The following is a 9,120-nucleotide window of genomic DNA, read 5'->3' as shown; positions in this document are numbered from 1 at the left end:
TCCCTTATGACCGACGAGTTGAAAACTAAGATTTCTGAGGAAGTCGGAAAGGCTTTAAAAAACAGTCTATCGCAGTTTATCGATGGATTACAAACCAAAATTGTGCCGGTAGTGGATGATATGATGACTGAACTGAAAGATAGTATCTTACAAGAAATAGAAGAAAGGAAGGTGTTGGATGTGAATCCAAATCCCGTAAGGAAATTAAAATCTAATAAAGCTCCCAAGAAAGGAATTATAAAAAGAAGATTACATAAGTGTATGACATGTGGAAAATTTCACAAGGGAAAATGCTATAAGCCGGGACATAAGAAGTCTAAATGTCCAGAGCGGCTTGGAACCAAAGGAACAGCTGATACAAGATCTGATGCCCAAAAATCAAGGGCAGGGTCGTTCCACATGATAGCCACAGAGGCTAAAGATGAACCTGATGTTGTCTCAGGTATATTCTTGTAAATTTAATTTCAGCACGAATTTAATTGCTACGGGCGCAAATAAATCTTTTGTCTGACATCGATTTATTTAACACCCTACATTCACATTAACAAAAATTACCTATGCTTTAAGAAGTAGAAATAGGTAATAATAAAAAGTTTTGTTGGTTACGATACGTGCTGAAGCTATAAATTGAGTGAGAATTAATGATGAAGATTACTTCGTCGACCTAATTCCCATGATTATGGGAGAAATCCGAGTGGTAATCGGTATATATATAGACTAATTCGATATCACGCAAAAAAAATAATATGTAATGATAAGAAAATAAAATTAATGTTTCCGAGCGGAAACCTGTTATTATTATAGGGAGAAAAGTTGTAGTCCCCTAATCTGCTTGTTTATTGGAGCTTATAAGCTTATTTAGCATGGATGTAGGCGGAACCGACTTACATACACAATTTGACTAAGAATCTAGAAATTTAAGACGTAACCATTGTACGTGAGTTGAATATGTTTTCCAGAAACATCTAACGAGAATACCACCCGGACGCGAGGTGGAAGTTGGCATTGAATTAGTTCCGGGAACGAAGACGGTGGCCGAAGCTCCGTATTGATTAACGTTATCGGAACTATAAGAAATTGTTGTCAGATTGCAAGACCTTTTCGACAAAGGGTCATTATAGCCAAGTGTTCCTCCATGGGGAACACTGGTATTACTCATAAAGAAGGAAACATATCGATAATGGCATTTCAAACGCCTCATGGACATCATAAATTCTTAATAATGACTTTCGGATCAACAATTGAAACCGCGCCCGCAAACCGATACTAGATAAATCAATGATGGTAATTATCGACGATATCCTCGTGTATTCAACGAGCGAAACGGACCACGAGTGTTATCGCGTGAAGTACTTGAAACGCTTAGGCGTAAAGGACTTTACGGGAAACTTTCAAAGTGCGCCTTCTAATTACGAGATGTGCGAATTCTTAGGCCATGTTACAAGTGCCGAGGGGATATTGGTAAATCCATCTAAGGTGGAAGTTGTGTCAATGGAACCCTCCAAAGAATTCATCCGAAATTAGAAGTTTCATGGGGTTAGCAGGATAGTGTAGGAGATTCTTTCAAGATTTCTCCAAGACTACATCGCCCTTGACCAAGTTAACCCACGAGAACGAGAAGTTCGTCTGGGAAGATGATCAGGAAAAGTGCATTTTAAACATTAAAGGAAAAGTTAACCTTTGCACGGTGTTAACTTTACCGAATGACATGATAGCATATTCAGATGCATCGCACTTAGGTCTTGGGTGCGTGCTTATGTAAAGAAGAAAGGTAATAGTGTATGCCTCAAGACAATTGAAACCGCACGAGACAAAATACTCGACTCATGATCTTGAGCTAGCAACGGTAGTGTTCGCCTTAAAGATCAAGAGGCACTACTTGTATGGCGTGAAATGTATTATTTTCACCGACCATAAAAGTTTAAAATACTTCTTCGATCAGAAGGAGTTAAATATGAGACAGAGGCGCCGGTTGAAGGTTGTGAAGGATTATGACTGCGAAGTCCACTATCACCCTAGAAAGACTAATGTAGTGGTGGATGCCCTTAGTCGAAAGGAAGAATACACTCCCATCCGGGTACGGCCCATGCAAATGGTAGTAATTTCAGGCTTGCTCGAACGAATTCGAGAAGCCCAGATCGGAGCATTAAGGGAAGTAATGAGATGAAATATCGGTTGGGCAAGATTTGGGTCCCAAACACACGTAGTGTTAAGGGTCTTTTAACTAACGACGCTTATAAGTCTCGCTAGTCGATTCCTCCTGGAACGACCAAAATGTATAGAGATTTGAAGCAAAACTACTGGTGGCCGGGAATGAAAAGAGATGTGGTTAAGTACGTAGAGAAGTGCATGACTTGTTTACAGGTCAAGGCGGAACATCAAAAGCCTTATGGCAAACTCCAACCATTAGACATTCCAGTTTGGAAATAACAACATATTATTATGGACTTGCTGACAAAGCTGCCAAAGACGGCTCGGGGATTTGATGCCATTTGGGTAGTTGTAGATAGACTAACCAATAGCGCTCATTTAATCCCTAATCAAGAAACCTACACCACTGAGAAGATGTCGGAGGTATACGTAAATGAGATCGTAGCGCGCCATGGGGTGTCGGTAACTATCGTGTCCGATAGAGATACTCGGTTTACCTCAAATTTCTGGTACCATTTTCAGAAACAAATGGGTACCAAGTTGTTGATTAGTACCGCATATCACCCGCAAACCGACGGGCAAAGTGAGCGAATGATTCAGACGTAGAGGATATGCTTCGAGCATGAATAATAGATTTCGGCGGTAGTTAGGATGCGTATCTGCCGTTAGTCGAATTTTCATACAACAACAACTACCATTCAAGTATTGGTAGAGCCTTATATGAAATGCTTTATGCTAGAAAATGTCGAACACCGATATGCTGGAAGAGGTAGGCCCGCGAGAGCTTGCTCATAAAAATGTGTTTCAAGTTACGAACGAGGAAAAAAAATCGACATGACCCAATTGAAGGCAGCTCAAGATCGACAGAAATCATATGCGGATAAGAGACGAAGACCTATTGAATTCCAGATTGGTGATAAGGTCATGCTTAAGGTGTCCCAGTGGAAGGGAATTATCGGTTTAGAAAACAAGGAAGGTTAAACCCGCTATTCAAAGGGCCTTATAAAATCCTAGATCGAGTGGGTAAGGCGGCTTACCGATTAGAGTTACCAGAAGAGTTGAGCAGAATACATAATACGCTCTACGTTTCACATCCAAGAAAGTGTTTAGTAGATGATATGGCTTATGTTCCTTTCGGTGATATAGAAATTGATAACAAACTCAATTATATAGCAAATCCTATTGCAATCCTCGACCATAAGGTTAAGGGTTTAAGGAAACAAAGAAATTGACCAAGTAAAGGTCAAATGGGAGCACCAAAAAAGGATCAGACACCATTTGGGAGTCTGAAGAGGGAATGAGGTGACTGACTCTACCCTTCACTTTTCAGTACGTATACGTGTTTATGATTTTATGTGCATGCGGTGGTTTCGGGGGACGAAACCCTCTTTAAGGAGGGTGGACTTGTAACTGACCAAACACCAGGAATCCCTGCCTCCCGTGCTCCCAAAGTGAAATAAACTGGAGCGCGGAAGACAAGGATCTGGTGGCTGGGGATGAAAGGGCAAAGTCACTCTTAATAATGGCCATCCCCAATGACATATTTTCACAAGTTGATGCATGTGCATCAGCTAAGGAAATATGGGATCAGTTGGAAAATCTTTGTGAAGGAGGAGAAAGGATGAGAAGAAACAAGAGAACAAATAATGTTTCCTCATATGAGACGTTTAAAAGTTTACCCAATTGTAACACCCCAAAAATAATTAATAGTTAAAATACCATACATTTAAATATAAATGAAAGGGTATTAATTTGTTCTACAAAAGACTAACAAAGAGAACTTGAGGGGCTGAATTAGTAAAATAGAAACTTGATATTATTAAAAACAAAATAAATCAAAACCACACACACACATACGTGCATGTGGGTGTGAGCGACCAGAGGAAAGAAATAGGGACCAAACCCTAGTTCTTGAACTATTCCATTAAATTCAGCCCTCAAATCAAACGATCCTGAATGCATGTAGCCGAATTAGAGTCTATAATATCATCTCTTCATAAGGTATGTTGAGAATTTGATGTATGTTTATGTATTGAGTTCTTGGTGAAATCTATGATGCTCAATTAGGGTAAAATTATGTTGAAATTATGATAAGAATAGTAAAATGTACATGATTCTAAACAGGTTTGATAAAACTAGTTGAACAAGTGCCATGGTTAGGCATTTAGTTGAATGCACAAGTATGAAAAAATGGGTTTTGATGTGTAAAATCTGAACTCATGAAATTAGGAAGTTTATGATGATGTTTGAAATCATAATAATCAAAAATTTAATGGAAAAGGGGGAATATAGATATGTCTACTTGTTAAATGGGATTTGTTGGCTAGAAACTTCAATAACTTGAAGGAAATGGCTAATTATAAAATATGCACATAAAGTGTTTGACGAAACGCTTGAATGAAATATGAAGTTTTAAAAATAATTCACCAAATGATGTTGATGTGAATTTGCGAATAAAAGATGGATAAATGTGCATATTGTGAGTTTGAGAAAAAGGAATATTAACGATTGGGTTGCACGTTATAGGCAACTCGGGTGAAGCTTCGGGGAGTCAAGCTGGGGCAAATACAAGGTTGAAGGAAAACCCATAAGGTACGTGGCTAAACGCTTCGTTAATATTGTTATTTAGCTTTTGTTACTGTAAATAGCTGGTACATTAGAATATGAGATTTGAATGGTTAGTTTGCTTGAATGATGGAACTCATAATGGCAAACCAAATTGGTTAGCAAGGGTAGGTACAAACCGGGTAACGGAAGTACCTTATCGTAGACTTTAAGCCCGGGTGACGGGTAGTGAATTATTAAACACGCAACCGGTAATGGGAGCGTGAGTGTTGAAAATAATAAACCCGGAAGTGGGAAAAAGGGGATGGATGCATCCCAAGTCACATTTCTTAAAGTAATTTAAGTCTATGCACTTAGATCAATAACGGGTCGAATAATTAAAAGCGTAAACCCGGTAATGGGGAACGTGAAATAAGAAAGGAAAGGAACCCGGAAATGGGTTATCATAGTACTAAATAATATCCCGTCCGTATGGTCTCGGGTAAGATGAATTGAAAGGTAAAATGGTTAGTATGTAGAATAAATATATATAAAATGGTCTTGTGTCCTATGAAGCATAATTGCTACAAACCGTGCTATGGACAGGTTAATGGATTGAAATAAGAAGTCGTAAGCTCCTCTAGAAATTTTAGGATGTTCCGTATTGCATTTTGACGATTTAAAGGTGCGAAACTGGAACAAACGGGTCAAAACAGCAAGACATGAAGGACTTGCAGCAGCTACTGTAAGTTACGGTAGCTACCGTAAGTACCGTAACTTACGGTAGCGATTGAATTTGTTACGCTGGTTTTATACTGCCTTACGGCAGCCACTAAATGCCCAGTGGCTACCGTAGCTTACGGTGGCTACCGTAAGCTACGGTAGCGCCCAATATTTTTGTTGAATTTTGCATATTTAGTTAATTGAATCCGTTCTTTTGAGCGTAGTTTTGATTATGCTCGTTTTTAAGGACTCTAATACTAATGTTTGTTAAAAATTTCAGTTTTTAGGTAATGCAAGCTCATGGATGAGGGTCAAGTCAATGCTTCCGAACCGAACACATCCAAAATCTCATTCCGCAACTTTTGCCATTGTTAGTTGTTAATGAATCTATGTAGTCGAAGGAACTATAATGTTGTTTTTAAATGTTTGTTAAACTAGTAGTTATTAATTTACATGTTAATGTAAAAGTTATGGCTTATGGTTTAGAAAGAATAGTTCCATTTTTATTGTTAGAATTTATATTTAAAAGATGAGTGTTACACCAATGAAAGATTAAATGATACATATCAAAGATTTACAAAACTTTTAAACGAGCTAAAGAAATTTGGTATAACATAGTCAAATGATGAAAGAAACATAAAATTTCTTGATGCTTTACCTAGAGAATGGAGGAGTCTAACCATGACTTTGTCCTCAACCTTAGAACTAGGAAATATGAGTGTTCATGACTTATATAGCATCTTGATCCCCAGAGAGGAAGAAATATTTGAAGAAACCATTAAAAGAGGGGGATCTTTAGCTCTTATCTCAAACTCACAAAGACCAACACCTACCAATGATCCACAACCTTCAAACAGCCAAAGTTTTGAAATTTCTAATACTTCATCAGATTTTTCAGCTTTTGCTGAAGCAATAGCACTGCTCACCAAAACATTTGAGCAGAGGTTGAGGGGAGGAGGCCAGAGATACCAGAGAAGTGACAGAGGGAGGACGGATGGAAGATCTAAGGAAGAAGTTAAATCTAAGGATAAAGGGAAGGCTGAGGTTGTGTGTTACAAGTGTAAGCAAAGAGGTCACTATGCATCAGAATGCAAGACCAAGAAGCTGAAAGATGTTGCTTATTATGAGAAGAAGCTGGAAGAAGCTAAGAAGCAGCAGCAAGTCAGCTTAATTGCAGGGACAGATACATGGCTATCTGATGACTCTTCTGATGAAGTAAAAGAAGAAATGGCCAATTTCTACCTCATGGCACTTTCTGATGACATACCAGAAACTTTAGGACAACAGGTAAATTTAGACAATCTTGATCTTGAACACAAGCTAAACGAGCTAATGTCAGATTTTCTAAATCTGCAAGTTAAACATCAATCAGATAGTGAAAAATCTGATGAGTTGCAAAGGACCATGAACAAAATCATTCTTGAAAACCAACTATTGATAGAAGAAAGTCTAGATCAAAGAGCTAAAATTGAGTTCTGTGAAAATGAAAGAAAAGATCTTTACGAGAAAATCAATGATAAAGAAATTAATGTAAAAGGTTTTCAACAATCCAAAGAATTTATAAACTTCATTGAGTCCACATCAAAGAACAAAGGATAGGGTTTAGGATATGTAAAAACAAGAGAAAGTAAACCCACTATCTTTGTAAAAGCAACTCAACAGATTTCTGATAAATTTTCATCAGAATATGATTCTGAAACTTGCAAGTCAACCTGTTCTGAATACTCTTTTGATAAACCCAACTTTGAACAAAAAAGAAGTGAATGCAAACAAGATTCTGTAAAAACTCCAGAAGGATTCTCTAAAATCGTTGTACCGCTTACTTCTCTCACACATGAAATTTGCATAAATAAAGATTTTGGATCGAAAAGTGTGATTGGGAGTGTTCTTGAATACTCTTTTGATAAACCCAACTTTGAACCAACCTGTTCTGGACTCTCAATTGGTATCATAGCTACGGTACCGATTCAATCGATCTAACAGTTGGTTGAATCACCTACGCTCATTATTTTTGGATTTTGAGGAGGTTTTGACGTTAAACATCAAATAAACAACAACTTGAAGGTCAATTAACGGATGGAATTTGAAATTGAAGACATCATTAGATTTGGAATTGATTTTCGCACAATCCTGTGAAGTTTCATCATGAAATTTGCATAAATAAAGATTTTGGATCGAAAAGTGTGATTGGGAGTGTTCTTGAGGAATCAGCTTCTCTGGTACGAACGCACATGTTCGTACGAACCGGTATTCTAGGTTCGTACGAAGCCACTTATGTTCAGATTTGTACGAAGGGACCAAGTTCGTACAAAGGGACCATGTTCGTATGAAGGGACTTCCCATTTGTTCAAAATGTCATTTCGTTCCAAATCAGCCCATTTCAGCGAACATATTTGATGATGCAATCACATATTGTGGAAATTAGTGGGGTAGTCGTGATACTGGTGCAGAATGTCTATCATCTGGGTTATCTGACTATTAATGGGCCGTAACGTTAAATCCGCAACGATGAAAAACTGACGTTTGGGGAAAAATTGTCACATTTTAGATATACTTAAGTTTTTCAGAGAACAGAAAGAACTGGATTGCCTATTTGAGGGGGAATTTAGTGGTAAGATGATAGAATTTGCAAAAATGAGGGGGAATAAAATTGTCATATATTGAAATTCCGACATTTTTGAAATTCGTGACACTGCAACAGTATTCGGGAGGATCCGACGTTGAGATTGTCTGAGAATGTGAATCTGATTATGGATGAAAGCTTCTGAGATCTGGATTGTCTGAAAAGATGAATCTGATTGTGGATGAACGCTTGGAGATCAGTATACGTTACCAGATGATTTGATCCGATGAAAATTTGCTGATTGTGGAGATACTGTTTATACTGATCAATCATTCAGAAGGTGCTTAAAGGTGATCACAGAAAATGGGGTTTCAGATTTCCGTGGGTAATCACGGATTTGAAGTTCCAGTGGGGTGTTCGAAGTTTCTATCAATTGTCGGTTGGGTTTTTGTACATTAAACAAATCAAGCAGCCGGAATGCACGATCGATGGTGCTGAAATGATATATCAAAAACCGAATGCGGATGTGGTTACAGTTGAAACAGAGAAGCTGCATTGATTAGTTTCAAGTTTGTGATTATTCGTGAAGATTGCAGTCTAGCAAATCAGAGGAGGAGGAGTGAACTGTGCAAACAAAGACCTGAAGATTCATTTCAGGGGGAATTTGTGCATAACATTGTCAATGCAAACCCGAATCATCAATCAAGGGGGAATCTATTGAAGATTTCAAGATGCCTGATTGAAGTTGCAGAATATTCAAAACACAGCTCTAAGTTTTCAAATAGACGATTCGACAGTGACGGCCAAAGGGGAAACTGTTAGTGCATATTTCGTATGTTCGCCACTGTACGAATAGGCTAGATAGAGTGTGTGTTGAATATTGTATAGAATTGTATGTTATCCGTTACGAACTGGAAGGTTTAGTAATGTAATAGCCCTTTCGTATGAATGGAGTCCATTCGTACGAATGGACTTTTTAGCCGGTTCGTACGAATGCTTGTTGTCTATATATATGGGTGTTGGGGTCTTGTGTTGGACAAGCTTTTGTTTCGCTGAGGGAAATGCTGTCCAACTGGTTTCACGGGTATGTAATTTCAAATCATTAATAGACACTAGATTAAATTGACTTGTTCGGTGTT

The 9,120-nt window shown here is 38.0% G+C and overlaps 1 long non-coding RNA gene across 1 annotated transcript; it reads left to right on the top strand.

The window, feature by feature from the left end:
* The first annotated feature begins 3,195 nt into the window (after positions 1 to 3,195).
* Positions 3,196 to 5,841, top strand: LOC110936538. Its single transcript, XR_002590097.2, has 3 exons — positions 3,196 to 3,453; positions 4,678 to 4,743; positions 5,699 to 5,841. It is a non-coding gene; the product is annotated as an uncharacterized LOC110936538 (long non-coding RNA).
* Positions 5,842 to 9,120: the final 3,279 nt, after the last annotated feature.

This window comes from Helianthus annuus, chromosome 1, assembly GCF_002127325.2.
Source record: "Helianthus annuus cultivar XRQ/B chromosome 1, HanXRQr2.0-SUNRISE, whole genome shotgun sequence".
Classification (NCBI taxonomy): Eukaryota; Viridiplantae; Streptophyta; class Magnoliopsida; order Asterales; family Asteraceae; genus Helianthus; species Helianthus annuus.
Note: the sequence above shows the minus strand (reverse complement) of the source record. Positions and strands in the feature narration are given on the sequence as shown.